Source organism: Bos indicus x Bos taurus, chromosome 2, assembly GCF_003369695.1.
Source record: "Bos indicus x Bos taurus breed Angus x Brahman F1 hybrid chromosome 2, Bos_hybrid_MaternalHap_v2.0, whole genome shotgun sequence".
Taxonomy (NCBI): Eukaryota; Metazoa; Chordata; class Mammalia; order Artiodactyla; family Bovidae; genus Bos; species Bos indicus x Bos taurus.
This window is the reverse complement of record NC_040077.1, coordinates 118,622,216-118,638,396: the sequence shown is the minus strand read 5'-3', so window position 1 is coordinate 118,638,396 and position 16,181 is coordinate 118,622,216.

The window sequence follows — 16,181 nt, the reverse complement described above, 5'->3', positions numbered from 1 at the left end:
TGCTCTGTGTTTAATCTGTTGTGATATCACATATCTTGTTTTCTCTGGAAAACTCTACTATACACTCACGAGAGGAAGTGTATGGAAAAAGCTAATAACATCTTAGTAATATTATAAAAATGGTTATGATTTTGTGAGTTCCCTGGAAGTTTCCCAGGATCTCTCTCCCCCGGGGGTGTCTGGACCACGCTTTGAGAACCGCTGATCCAGACAGCACGGACTGATACAAGCCTACTCCTCCTTCCCCAGAAAGGGATATCTAAAAATATATATCAAAGGCCATAAAAATATTAATGCCTTTGGGATGGACATGTACACACTGCTATATTTAAAATGGATATTGGATAAGGACTAAACAATAATCCCCAAAGAAGGAAAATTGCCCAAATGATTTACAACTGGAGAATGGTTAAATAAATGCTGGTATATCCACTTGGTAGGATACTTAGTGGTTCAAAAATGACAATCATTGAGAATTCGCTGGCTGTTCAGTGGTTAGGATTCTGCATCTCCACTGCAGGGGGCCCAGGTTCCATCCCTGGTCAGGGAACTAAGATCTAGCATGATGTGTGGTGGTATGGCCAAAAATAAAAAAGGAAAAAATATATATATCATTATGGAGGGAGTGGCCAAGATGGTGGAGTAGGAAGATCTTGAGCTCATCTCCTCCCACAGGCACACCAAAATGATCACTACTTCCAGAGCAAGTATCAGTGAGAATGATGAAGATTTTCCACGACTAGAGATATAAAGAAGGAACCAACACGAGATGAGTAGGAGGAGCAGAGACATGGTAAAGTCAAGACTCATATCCCCAGCTAGGTGAACCACACACAGGAGGGTAATTACAATTGCAGAGGTTCTCCTCAAGGAGTGAGGCATTCAAGTCACACATCAAGCTCCCCAGCCTGGAGGTCCTGAATTGGGAAGATGAGGCCCCAGAATTTCTGACTTTTTGGCTAGCAGGGATTGGGTATGGGAGAGCTGGGAGGCTAGAGGAAACAGATTCTGCTCTTAAAGAGTACATACAAAATCCCACATACTCTGAGACCCAGCAGAGGCAGTAGTTTGAAAGGAGTCTGGATCACACTCACTTGTTGATCTTGGAGAAGCAGAAAGCAACTGGGACTGGGACTCACTCCCCTTAGCCATATAGATGCTGGCAGCAGCCATTTCTAGAGCTCAATCTATTATGAGGATGTTAGTGCAAAGGGCCATTTTGAGGTCTTTCCTTAAGCCTATTACCACTGGTGGCTTACCTGCCCATCAGTCAGCTGGTCCCAGTCCTGGGATGTCCCCTGCCCAGCCAGCCAGTCTCATGGAGATCTAGCCTCACCCACCAGTAGGACTGTACCAGCTGTGGACTGTCCCCACCCCCAGCCCCTTAGCCAGCTGCCCCAGGACCTGGCTCCACCCACTAGCAGGCCAGCTGCCCCAAGACCTGCTCCAGATCCCACAACCAGCCTCACCAGGGCTCAACCCAGCAACCCACCATCGACAGGCAGCCTCCACTTGAGGTAAGGCCTGGGAGCCAACTGGGCTTGGAGCCGGTCCCAACTGCCAGCAGACTCATTGTAGTCAGTCCTGCCACAACGGATGGGCCTGCACAGTCCACACAGAGGACACCTCTAGAGCATATAGCTCTGCTGACCAGAGGGGAGTGTGCTGCTGGGCCTCAAAGAGCATCTCCTACATAAGGTCACTTCTCCAAGACTGGGAAACATAACCAACCCACCTAGTATGTAAAAATAAAAATAGAGAATTATGCAAAATTAGGTGACAGAGGAATATGTTCCAAATAAAAGAACAAGATAAAACCCCAGAAGAAGAACTAAGAAGAGTGAAAACAAGCAATCTACCCAATAATTAAAGGTAATGATAATACTAGAGCTCAGTGAACTCAGGCGAAGAATAGATGAACATAATGAGAAGTTTAATGATTAAGAATCAGAGTTGAACACAAAAGCTGAAAACAACAACAAAAAACACTAGAAGGAATCAACAATAGACTAGATGATACATTGGAATGGATCAGTGATCGGGAAGACAGAGTAGTGAAAATCAACCAAGCTGAACAGACAAAAGAATTTTTAAAAACGAGGACAAGTTCAAGAGACCTCTAGGACACCATTAAGCACACTACTAATATTGACATTATAGAGGTCCCAGAAGGAAAGAAGAGAGGGAAAGGGGCAGAGACCTTATCATAAGATGAGTCATAGTTGCTCAGTCATGCTTGATTCTTTGCAACCCCATGGACTGTAGCCTGCCAGGCTCCTCTGTCCTTGGAATTCTCCAGGCAAGATTACTGGAGTGGGTTGCCATTAACTTCCCTGACCTGGGAAAGGAAATAGACATCCTGGTCCAGGAAGCACAAAGTCCCAAATAAGATGAACCCAAAGACATTCACACCAAGACACATTGTAGTTAAAATGACAAAAATTAAAGTTAAAGAGAGAATCTTAAAAGCAATAAGGGAAAAATAGCACATTAAATACAAAGGAAAGTCCATAAGATCATCAGCAGACTTTTCAGCAGAAGGGAGAGGCATGATATATTTAACATGATGAGACAAAAAAAGCCTACAACCCAAAATACTCTACCTAGCAATGTTATAATTCTGATTTGAAGGACAGATAAAGAGTTTGGGTGTTTTGGAGAGAGATAAAGAGTTTTGCAGACAAGCAAAAGCCAAAAGTTCAGCACCACTATATAGGCTTTACAAAAAATGTTAAAGGGATTTCTCTAAGTGGAAAAGAAGAGACCACAACTAGAAATATGAAAATTATGAGAGGAAAAATCACATTGGTAAGGAAAAATATACAGTAAAAGTAGTAGAGCAATCACTTAAAAAACTAGTAGGAATGTTAAAAAACAAAAGTAACAAAATCATCTATAACCAAATGATAGATAACTAGAGGATGTACAAACCAAAAAGATGTAAAATATGATAAAAATATTAAATGTAGTGGGGGTGTAAAAATTTAGGGTTGTTAGAATCATTTGAACTTAAGAGATTATCAACTTAAAATAATCATATATATATATATATATTTATATTGAAATTAAAAGATATTTGCTCCTTGGAAGAAAAGCAATAACAAACCTAGACAGTGTATTAAAAAGCAGAGACATCACTTTGCCTACAAAGGTCCATATAGTCAAAACTACGGTTTTTCTAGTAGTCATGTACAGATGTAAGAGCTGGACCATAAAAAAGGCTGAGCACTGAAGAATTGATGTCTTCCAACTGTGGTGCTGGAGAAGACTCTTAAGAGTCCCTTGGGGAGCAAGGAGATCAAATCAGTCAATCCTAAAGGAAATCAGTCCTGAATATTCATTGGAAGGATTGATGCTGAAGCTGAACTTCCAATATTTTTGCCACTTGATGTGAAGAGCTAGCTCATTGGAAAAAACCCTGATGCTGGGAAAGATTGAGGGCAGGAGGATAAGGGGGCAACAGAGGATGAGATGGTTGGATGGCATCACCGACTCAATGGACATGAGTTGGAGCAAACTCCGGGAGATGGTGAAGGACAGGGAAGCTTGGAATGCTGCAGTCCATGGGGGCTGCAGAGTCAGACATGACTGAGTTGCAACAACTGAGTTGTTGTGACTGAACAACACCACAATATACATTGCTATATATATATATATATATATATATATGTTGCTATATATATTCCTCATGGTAACCACAAACCAAAAATATATACTAGATACACATGTGAAAAAGACAAAGGAATCCAAACATAACACTAAAGATAGTCATCACTAAAGAGCAAAAGAAGAATGGAACAAAAAAGAACTACAAAAACTCAAAAACAACAAAATGGCAATACACGTATGAGTAATCACTTTGTTTTCTTAATTTTAATTTTTGGCCATGTCCCATGGCCTGCAGGATCTTAGTTCCCCAACTAGCAATTGAACCATACCCTTGGTAGTGAAAGCATGGACTTCTAACCACTGGATGGCCAGTGGTTTTTTTTAGGTTTTTTTAGGAAATTAAGTAATTTCCTAATAATTACTTTAAATGTAAATGGACTAAATACTCCCATCAAGAGACAGAGTAACTGAGTAGATTAAAAGAGTAAGGTCTATATACTGCCTACAAGAGACACACTTTAGATCTAAAAACACACACAGCCTCAAAGTGAGGGAATGGAAAATGGAAACAAAGAGAAAAGCAATACTTATATCAGAAACATATACTTTAAAACAAAGACTATAACAAGAGACAAAGAAGGACATTGCAAAATAATAAAGGGATAGATTCAACAAGAAGATACAACACTTGTAAATATACACGCAATGAACATAGAAGCACTTAAATACATAAAGCAACTATTAACAAACATAAAAGGAGATATTGATAGTAGCACAATAATAGCAAGGAACTTCAACACCCCACTTACATCAAGGATAGATCATTCAGACAGAAAATCAGTAAGGAAGCACTGGTTTTACCTTAGAAATGATGGACTTAAAAGATACATATACAACATTCTCTCCCAGAGCAGCAGAAAAAAACATTCTTTTCAAAGGCACGTAAAACATTCTCCAGGATAGATCACGTGGTAGGCCACAAAATAAGTCTCAGTAAATTTAAGAAGATTGTAATCGCATCTTTTCCAACCACAATGCTATGAGACTAGACATTAACTACAAGAAAAAGCTGCAAAAAACACAAATATGTGGAGGCTAAACCAATGGGTCACCGAATAAACCAAAGAGGAAATGAAATACATGGAGACAATGATTGAAAATCTAGAGGACACATCAAAAGCAGTTTTAAGATAGAAGTTTATAGCAAAAAAAAAGCCTACCTCAGGAAACAAGAAAATTATCAAATAAGCAACCTAAACTTACACCTAAATCAACTAGAGGAAGAACAAAAAAACCCAAAGGAAAGAAATCATAAAGATTAGAATAGAAATAAAGGAATAGAGTCAAAAAACAATAGAAAAGGAAATAGGGCTCAAATAAATAAATCAGAAATAAGAAAGAAGTTATTACTGACATGCCAGAAATATAAAGGATTATTAGAGAATACTACAAAGAACTATATGCCAATAAAATCGACAGCCTAGGAGAAATGAGCAAATATCTAAAATGTACAATCTCCTGAGAATGAATCAGAAAGAAATAGAAAATATGAAGAGAATAATTATCAGTAGTGAAATTGAATCAGCTAAAAAAAAAAGAAAGAAAACTACTAATAAACAGAAGTTCAGAGCATGATGGCTTCACATGAATTCTACCAAGTATTTACAGTAGAGTTAACACCTATCATTCTCAAGCTATCCCCCAAAGTGAAGAGGCAGGAACATGTCCAAACTCATTCTCTGAGGCCAGCATAGAATATCAGACAAAGGCCCCAAAAGGAAATGACTGGCCAATATCACTGATGAATGTAGTGGCAAAAAAAAATCTCCACAAATCATTAGCAAACCAATTCAACAATACATTAAAATAAAATTAAAAATAAAATAAAATAAAATAAAATTGGGTCAAAAAAAAAATCATACACCACAATGGAGGGGGAATTACCCCAGAGATGCAAGGACGGTTCAATATCTACAAATGAGTCAGCATAAAGAATAAAACCTATATGATCATCTCAAGAGATGCAGCAAAAGCTTTTGACAAATGTTGACATTTGCTTATGATAAAAACTCTCAACACAGTGGGTATAGAGGGACCATACTTCCATAAAATAAAGCCCATATAAGATAAACCTACATCTAACATCATAAACCATGGTGGAAAGCTGAAAGAATTTCCTCTAAGATCAGGAACAAGAGAAGGATGCGCACTCTTACAACTTTTATTCAATGTAGTATTGCAAGTCCTAGAAAATAAGGCACATAAAAGAAATACAAGAATTCAAGTTGTAAAGGAAAAAGTTAAACTGTCAATGTTTGCAGATGACATGATATTATAGACAAAAATCTTAAAGATGCCACAAAAAAGCTATCAGAATTAATAAATGAATTGAGCGAAGTTGTAAGTTACAAAATTAATATACAGAAATCTGTTGTGCCACTGTACATGGACAGCAAACTATCAGAAAGAGAAATTAGGGAAACAACCCCATTTGTAACTGCATCAAAAAGAATAAAATACTTAGGAATAAATCGACCAAGAAGATAAAAGACCTTTACTTGGAAAGCTATAAGAACTTAATACAAGATATTGAAGATGACACAAACAAATGGAAAGATACACCATGCTCACAGATCCAAAGAATTAATATTGTTAAAATGACCATATTACACAAGGCAATCTAGAGATTCAGTGTAATCTCAATCAAAATACCAGCGGCATTTTTTTTTACAGAACTAGGACAAAATATGCTAAAATTTGTATGGAAACAAAAAGAGTCCTTGGGCTGGAGAGCTGGGACACAGAGACTCCACCTAGGCAGGACCAGGGACAGGTCTGGGTTTCAGGAAGCCCTCACTGCTAGCTGTGTGTAGGCTGTGAGAGACTTGGGGAGACTAGTTGAAGCTGAGCACAGTGGTGCTTAAAAGACAGCGCTGAGGATGTTAAGTCTAGCAACAGACTCAGAGCTATCTGGAAAGGACAGGGAGTATGGAATGGGTCCTATTCCCCACCCCCAACTGAAAATTCAACCAAACCTTTAATTGCACCTTGCAGCCTAAATGCAACCTTCTATGGCCACGACTATGCACACGCTCTTTGACTGTATTCTTGCCCTTCATACTGCGGCATGCTGTGGCAGGCTTACATTCAAATGCAGCTGACTGAGACCAAAGTTGGTTGCTTCACCACATCTCATGATTTCCGTCTTCACCTCACCTGTATTAAGGTCATTTCCCAGCACTAGCATCAGCACTTTCATTTTTCCATTTTCCACTCACCATCATAAACTATAAGGATTAACCTCAGGAAAAATCCCATGAACGGCAAAACTAGGGTAATACACAGACCAAGAGAGGCAGATGCACAAACAGCTGTGGGTTACCAGACAGATGCTCCAGGCCATAGCTCTTGTGTTGGACAACTAATCTTGAATAAAGACCTGATCAAAGGAAAAAAAAAAAACACAAATAGCCAATAGATCTCTTTGGGAGTCTTCCCAGGTGGTGTAGTAGTAAAGAGTCTGTCTGCCAATTCAGGAGACACAGAGATACAGGTTCAATCCTTGGGTTGGGAAGATCCCCTGGAGTAGAAAACGACAACCTACTCCAGTATTTTTGCCTGGAAATTTCCGTGACCAGAGGAGCCTGGTGGGCTACAGTCCATGGGGTCACAAAGAGTCAGACATGACTGAGCACAAACCCATACACAGATCTCTTTGGGTTGGGTGTGTGAAAGGGGTAGAGAGTGTCGGTCTGAACTGTGGCCAAGGGTGATGGGGCTGTTGGAAAGTTGAATACACCAAAGTCAAACATGGGAATGTTGACAATGGCTTAGGTTGACCAAGGTCCAGCATGAACCTATGACAAGTCTTATTTACTTTGGGGGGTTCACTAGAATATGGATGTGCCTAAGACATTCTGATCTCCAGTTTGGGGCAGTGTGTCAAAGAATCCTAGTAGAGTCCTAAAGAACCACACCTGGGCACCCACCTGCCATGGCCCTGATAGGCCTCAGAGGTCCTCAAGGATTCAGTGGGCAAGTCCTGCTTTCTTCTTTCACCACTGGAGCAGAAACTCAGCCCCAGCAGGAACTCACCTTGCCCTACTGGGACTCCCCACCCAGCAACAACAACAACAAACTTCTGCCAAAATTCCTGCATGGATTCCCTCCCTCATTTATCCCACTGACCTCACAATATGTCAGCCTAACACATCAGGGGACATCACTTCTGTTGAGGACACTTTTTAAAATTTCCGTGTAGTAATAGTTGATTTACAATGCTGTGCTATTTTTCTGCTGTATCGCAAAGTGAACTCAGTTATACACATACTAATATATACATTTAAAAAATATTATTTTCCGTTATGGTTTATCCTAGGAGATTGGATACAGTTCTCTGTGCTGTAAAGTTAGTGTGTGTGTGTGTGTGTGTGTGTGTGTGTGTGTGTTTACAAACGTTCACGCGTGCTCAGTCGTGTTTGACTCTTTGCAAGTCCATGGACTATAACCTGCCAGGCTCCTCTGTCCATTGAATTTTCCAGGCAAGAATACTGGAGTGGGTTGCCATTCCCTCTTCCTGGGTATCTTCCCAACCCAGGGATCAAACCTGCCATTGAACCTGAATCTCTTGTGTCTCCTGCATTGGCAGGCAGTTTCTTTACCACTGTGCCACCTGGGAAGCCCATGCTATATGGTCGGACTTTGTTGTTTATCCATTCTAAATGTAATAGTTTACATCTATTAACTCCAAGCTCTCAGTTCATCCTTCTCCCTCTTCCCCTCCCTTAGCAACCAGAAGTCTTGAGGACACCTTTTAATGCAACCACCACCCATCTTAGCTTAAAAAAAAATTAAAAGTTAGTCTTTAAAATCATTTACCACCCAATCTGTACTCAGATTTCCCCAATTGTCTCAAGAGTATCTTTTTACAACTAGTTTATTAGAATCAGGTCAGGACCCAAATGTGGGCACACATTGCATGCATTCTCTTTCCTCTTCCTAACTCTCTCTTTTTTTTTTTTCCATGTCATTGTTTTTCGGAGGAAACTGAGTCACATGTCTGGGAGTACATTCTTAATGCTCAGCAAATAAGTGAAAACCTCTTTCCATTACTCAGCCTTGAAATCTGCTTCTTACAGAAGGCAGCTGCCTCCTGGGACTCCCTCTTCTTCAGCCTTTTTCTCTCTTCAGTCTTAACCACCCAAGCCCACCTCCCCCTAGGCTGGTCTGCAGGTCTTTGCTCTCCCAGCCACCCCGTCCTTTCGCACAGATCACCCGAGCCTCCTGACTTCTTTATCCATGAGCAGGGTTTGTTATCACAAAAGACAGCCAGCGTCGTGGGCTAGCAGGTACACTCTGGTCCCCTTAGAGCCTGCGTGGGGGTTGGGGGATGAGGAATGAAGTCCCAACAGCACAGTGAGAACAATGCAGTGAGAACACCCACTCCTGTTTCACAAGGAGGGGTGTGGGGCACTGTGACATGTGTTCAGATAGCCTGGGATGGGGACGTGTCTGACTTCATCATGGCATCTGCAGGGCTGAGCGCAGTGCCTGATGTGTGCAGGGCGTCCGGAAGCATCCTTTATCGTGAGCACAGGCAGTGGTCCTGCTTTGTCCTCTTTGAGACCGGGGTCTGCCTCTGCGGAGTTATGACAACGAGCTCCATGCCAATTTGTGACAGGGTTTTCGGTTGTGCTCTTTTCAACAACTGAAAGAGCGTCTTCAACTCTAGCTGTAGCAGAACATCCCGTGCGACATCAGAGCTGAGTCACTCTCGGGGCTCCCACACACACACACGGCATTCTCGTTTTCACTCTGAGAATTCGCTCTCGTGCTGTTATCAGTCGTCTCACCACGGAACCTTCCCTCAGAACAGCCACGGTTCCTGGAATCCAGGCCCCCTCCACGAGCTTTCTTCCAAACCTGCGGGGTTTGCCCCAGGATCTGAGCCTCCATGCTGTTGGGGCTGTTCAAGTCTCACTTCATAAATTCACATGTGATGGGGCCAGAGTATCTTCCTTTCTTTCAGGACTTGATTTCTGTTTTGAGAGCCCCTAGTCTTGGTTAACTCAGGATTCTCCTCCTCTTTCCCCAGGATCTCACGAGGGTGGGGGTTCGGCTACAGGGGGTAGGGGCAGGTCAGCACCAGTCCCTAGGGGCTTCTCTGGGCCACGCTGACCAATATCACCCAGAAGCCCTGGCCATCAGCTCTTGCAGGTATGCTTACCTGCCCATGTCTCTCCCTAATGGGATGCTCACCTGTTTCAGACTCTTCCCAGGCTCAGGGAATCATTCCATGGCTCCTGGTGTAGAACCCCCCGGAGCTGACTGGATGTGGTTTCCACTCTTAGGTGTGCAGGGATCAGACCAGTGATCCCACACCAGGCTGAGCCATGGGGGTCTCTGGCAGAGGGTAGGGGGTGGTTAGGCACACTGCCTTGGTCTCAGTCTCCAGCTGGGCAGGGGGATGGCATCATCACCCTCATTTTCTGATCCCTACATCCAGTCTGGGACCTTGTCGTACCCTCCCCTTGCCTGCCTCACTGTGAGAAGCAGAAGTCCTTCTCAGCAACCTGCCAGCATCTTGGGGTGTTGGCAAAGAGCCATTGTAATGAGCACTGGTGAAGACCAGAGGGGAGTGGAGGATGGCAAAGAGCTGATAGAGTGAAGGATGGTGGCCCTGGCTCTGGAGAATCATTCGAGCTCAGAGATGAAATGAAGATGAGGGAGGGGGTATGATAGGATATGACATGGGGAATGGCTTGACGGGGTTCAAGATTTCTTGCCCATTTGCTTGAAGACTGAAGCATCTAGAGGGAAAGGCATGAGGGTCACCTGGGGTTGCAAGGAGAGGCCACTCAGTCTCCAGAACCCAGGTTCTTTGGTCCTTGTTGTTGGAAGGAAGTTCTAGGAGAAATCAGTCAGTCACACATGGGAGAGATCAAGTGTGCCCGATCCAGTGTCCAGTCTTGGATGATTTCTGTCACTGTCCTGGGAGGTCTCCTTGAAGTCCTTCCTGGGATTCAGAGAGCAGAGGGATCCAACTGTGTGAATGATGGAAGACGGGTGGAAGATGTCTCCACGGAGAGGTTTCTTACCTGACAATTCTCACTGGTCCTGACTCCAGGGAGAACGGGGGCAGAGCCTGGCTCACTGTGTCCCAGCACACAGCCCCGGGGGGACTCCATGGTTTTTGACCAACCTCTGTGGCTGCCTTTGCTGCCCGGGCCCCTCTGGGTCAGGGATGCTCAGAGACAAATATGGGGATCTCTGTTTGTTCTAGGAAATTCCTCAGCCCAACATCTCCCAGGCACCCAAGCCCCTTGAGCCTGCCATGGGAGAGGGGTGATGTGCCTAGGAGGGAGGGGCCGCTCTGGAATACCAGCCAGCCAGGTTCTCAGGCTTCTCTCCAAGGGGCGAGGGGGAGCCAGGAGTCTGTCTCATAAGCCCCCAAATGGGGCCTGACACGGGCTGGCTCAGGTTGGAGAGGGGACTTGCCCCAGGAGAAACACAACCGGTTCCAGCCTAGGTGCTGTCTCTGATGGGCTCCATGTGGACCTCAGTCTCCTCATCTCTACAGTGGGCACAGTTGTGGTGCAGGCAGGGCTCTTCTCTCTCTCTCTAGAATTCTCCACTTCTAAGTTCCCTCATAGCTCAGTTGGTAAAGAATCTGCCTACAATGCAGGAGACCCAGGTTCGATTCCTAGGTTGGGAAGATCCTCTGGAGAAGGAAATGGCCACCCACTCCAGTATTCTCACCTGGAGAATCCCATGGACAGAGGAGCCTGGCAGGCTACAGTCCATGGGATCACAAGAGTCGGACACGACTTAGCAACTAAACCACCACCACCACCAAGGTGACAAGAACAAGTCTAAGGGAAGAGAGGCAGATTCCAGAACCCCAGGGTCCAGCACTTGCCTTGTTCACTGGCAACAACCAACCCTACTGTTCCTCTGCTGCCCCAGCCTGCCCCTCCCCCTCCTCCTTCCCTTGCCTCTTACCCCTTACCAGCTTCCTCCTACCCCTGCCTTCCACAGGCTCCCACTCTCAGCCCTGGTCTGGCCCTCCTCCTCCTCACCTACCCTGCCCAGCCAGGCTCCCACCCCTCATTAGCAGGCTCCCTCCCCACTTTGGAGCCCCCAAGGCCCAAGCTTCCACCAGCCCCTGGGAATCTCCAGCCCCTGGGAGGGCTAGCCCCCTCCCCCCACCGTCCTCCCTTGTCGCCTGGCCTCTTCGCCTGGCCTCCCTTTCTGCTCTGTACTGCTCCTTTGCCATGGACACCCCTTCTGGCCTGTCTCTGGCCTTCAGCCACCCAAGCAGTCTGTGTCCTGTCCCTACAATTTTCCTACCCAGTCACCGCCTCCCACCATCTCCCTGCCTTTTGCAAACTGGCCCAGGGGCCTCGTGCCCCTGCCAGGGGACTTCCCTGGACCTCTGTGAGCCAGGAGCCTGCCAGGCACAGGGAGCAGCCGTCGGGGAGGCTCTGGGGCAGGCTGGCAGGCCTCCAGCACTCCAGGAAGCCCCCTCTTCACAGTGAGTTCTCAGCCCCCTGGGGGCGAGAGCTCCAGCTGGACCAGCATCGGGGTGGGGAGCATGGGTGCCCTTTCTGAGCCTGGAGGCTCCCGGGCTTCGGGCTTTGGAGGGGGACCTCCCTGAGTGAGTGCTAAGTCATGTGTGCTAAGTCGCTTCAGTCATGTGTGACTCTTTGCAACTCAATGGACTGTAGCCCACCAGGCTCCTCTGTCCATGGGGTTCTCCTGGCAAGAATATTGGAGAGGGTTGCCAAGCCCTTCTCCAGGGGGTCTTCCTTTCCCAGGGATCCAACCTGCGTCTCTTGAGTCTCCTGCATTGGCAGGTGGGTTCTTTACCACTACTGCCACCTGGAAAGCCCACGCACCCTTTCCTAAATTCCCTTCCCATGGGCTCCTCCTGTTTCCCATTCAGGACAAAAGCTAGGAAAGGCTGGACCAGCCAGAAACGGGGGCATCCATGTTTATACTGTTCTGTCTGCCCAGCCGAGCCAGACAGCTCCAGCTGGGGCAGCCAGAAGGTGGTGGCATGTCCCCGCCAGGAAGGTGAGTGCTGGACCGCTGACGGAGCAGGGAGGGGTGACCCCCGAGAGCCCAGACACAGAGCGCAGTCTCCCTGCCCCATTCGGAGGGCACAGTGCGGTGTGGTCAGCGTCCAGAACTATGCTTTCTTTTGGCCCCTGTACACTTCTCAGTCTTGACAACCGCCTTCCTGTTGGACAAGAGCTCTTGCTGTGAAGACAGACCCCCTGATCAGTGCCTATTCTCCAGGATTCATGGACCAGGGAGGCTGAGATCTCTGCCTGCTAATGGCCTCAAGTTTGCTAATAGTTATGAAGTGAATGTAGTACCATGAAACTGTAACTCTAAGCTCTGAATTTTAATACCAAGGCCAAGTGGGGAGATGGGAGTTTGAGGAACCCTCCACAAGCCCCTTCCGGAGTAGTTACCCCCTTCCCCTCTTGATCCATCTGCTCCAGGAGTAGGTCCTACCCCCAAGTAGAGTTTCTGCTGAGCCCTGGTCCAGGCACTGGCCAAACAGCCAGGAAAGAAACTGCTCCTCAGGCTCTAGCTTCCCAGGCTGTTTGTATCCTTGTAGGCATGGCGTGGCAGGACACCAGGGGTGCCATCCAGACAGGATGGAGGGACTGGCTCTTCGCGGAGTCCAGCAGGACACTTTGGGCCTGGGTCTGCTGGGGGTGGGGGTGGCAGGCCAGGGAGATGACTGGGGAGCGGGGAGTGGTAGCCTCTCCTTGAATTTCCCCTACCCCACGATGTCTTTCCAGTGGATGGGCTGCCTCGTTGCTGCAGCCTGTTGGCCACCTGGTGGGGGAGGAATCATGGCACCGACCCCACATTCAGAACAAGATTCTGCCCTGTGCACTGTGCCTGGGCCCAGGCCATGTTCAGCTTCCACACCCACTCCTTCACCTGACCCCTGACCCCCAAGTTCCTCCTGTCCTTTCTCTCTCTCACACCACACACACACACACACACACACACACACACACACACACACACACAGCAGTTCTCCAAATCAGATATGGGGACCTCTTTGTTCACTTCAGACCACTCACTGGTCTGTAATGGGTCCCTCCCTCTTGTGAATGAGTTCAGTGGACACATTTAGCCCCTGTCATTGCCCAAGACCAACAGAAAACTTTACTTTGGGGGTCCCAGGGCCACATGGCCACCTGCTCAGGCGTCCAAGAAGATACCCCTACGCATGTCTATGGAGCCAGTGGTCTGAGGCCCAGACTGCTGCAGCCCTGGGGGCAGGCAGCCAAGAGGATACAGTCTTCTTGGGGCAGCAGAACTGGACTGCTTCTATGAACACCACTTCAGACCACCCCCACTCTTTTTGGATTGGAAATTTCTCTGGGAAACGTCAGATTCCCATCATTTCCAGGCTCCAAATCACCCCACTCCCGAGGACCCTCCTTTCTCTCCTTGACCTGTGACACCTCCCAGCTCCCCCCAGGTCCCAGCATTTCAGACAGGACCAACCAAAGACAGAGACTGAAATGTCCAGCCAAGTAAGGAAACCAATGACTCAGTTCCTTGGAACCACTGGAAAGGAGCCCTGGCCCTAGAAACCCCTAGCCCTCTTTTCCCCAGGGCAAGGGTAAGCAATGGGTTCTGGAGACTCTGCCCAGTCCCAGGGTGGAGGGGGTGGGGGGGCTGCCCATGTTTGCCCACTCCCCATAGCTCTCTATCTTGGAAGCTTGTTCTCTAGGGGAGTCCTCACTCATGATGCTTCCCACCCCAAGGTGGGAGGTGGGAACCATTTCAAAGCTGACTTTCCTCCTCTAGTGTTTGTTCGTTTGTATTCAGTCACTCAGTCATGTCTGATTCTTTGTGACCCCGTGGACTGTAGCCCACAAGCCTCCTGTGTCATGGGATTTTCCAGGCAAGAATACTGGAGTGGGTTGCCATTCCCTACTCCGGGGTTATCTTCCCAACCCAGGAATCAAACCCAGGTCTCCCGCATTGGCAGATGGATTCTTTATCACTGAGCCACCAGGAAAGCCACAGAGGGTGGCTGTGAGCCGGGTCCAAGCCCTGCTCTTTGTCCTCTGCTTGGAGTTCCTGGAGAGTGTCTCATTGTCCAGAGATGGCAGAATTCAGACAAAAGAGGATCAGGAAGCTTCATTCACTCTCCTGATTCCAGTGTCCCCAGCACCAGTCAAGCTTCCCTAATTTTTCTTTCAAGTGAGATTCTATCTGTAAAGAGCAAATATTTCTCAAAGCCATATAAAAAGTATTTGTTAAAACCTTTTAATTTTTTTCTGGCCACAGAGAAATGACAAAAGATCAGAGTATGCAAGGCTGGCTCAACCATTTTTCAGTCATCTGGTTACAGAAAGAGACCCTTGATTGTACTTCTTACACATTTTAGGAACAAATGACATAACATCTTCTTTTGTAAAGAAAATCAATTCCGTATGAAGCCCTTGGAAGCCCAAGCTCTCCTCACTCCTCAGTAAATTTTCTCTATGCTTTTTTTTTTTTTTTGCCACATCACGGCATATGAGATCTTAATTCCCTGACCAGGAATCAAACCCATGCCCCCTGTAATGGAAGCAGAGGGTCGTAACCACCGGACAGCCAGGGAATTCCCAATCTTCTCTATTCTATTCGGTAATTTCAACAGCATCTGTGCTGCATAGTTTACAGATTTTGAGAAATTGGCATTAACTTTCTCCTAGATGGACTTCCCTAGTAGCTCAGGCAGTAAAGCGTCTGCCTGCAGTGCGGGAGACCCAGGTTTGATCCCTGCGTCAGGAAGATCCCCTGGAGAAGGAAATGGCACCCCACTCCAGTACTTTTGCCTGGAAAATCCCATGGACGGAGGAGCCGGGTACGCTACCATTCATGGGGTCGCAAAGAGTCGGACACGACTGAGCAACTTCACTTTCACTTTTCTCCTAGATGAGACTTTGTCACATGACGTTTTTTGAATGACACAGGCAAATTTATTTTCTTAAAGTTATATTCTAGCTTATGTATTACTCCACAGAATTAAAAATCTAATACGGTTCTTTTGTGTGAGATATAGCATAATAAACTAAATGTTTCACTTTCATAAGCAGTACATTTTTCATTTCTCATATATTATTCTCCATAGAATTCATTCTTTAGTTGTTTTATTGAGTTTGGGACTCTTCAAGAAACTTTTGGGTTAATGACTCTCCAAATGCAAACTGTAAGAATATTTTCTTTTTTGCTTATTTCCAGTTTTATACTTGCCACACAGCACTGTATAAGTTTAAGGTGTAGAGAATAATTATTTGACTGATATTCATCATGAAATGATTTTCACAATAAGTTCGGTGAACATCCATCATCTTGTATGGATACAAAATTAAAGAAAGGGAAAAAATATTTTTCCTTACAATGAAAACTCTTAGGATTTATTGCAAGAATATTTTCAAATTCTTCTCCAATTGCATCTTGAGGTGGTGGGGAGCTCTGGGGTTTCACCCTGGCCCACGGGTGACCATGAATATGTGTTACAGGAGGGTGATGCTCTTGTGTGTCAG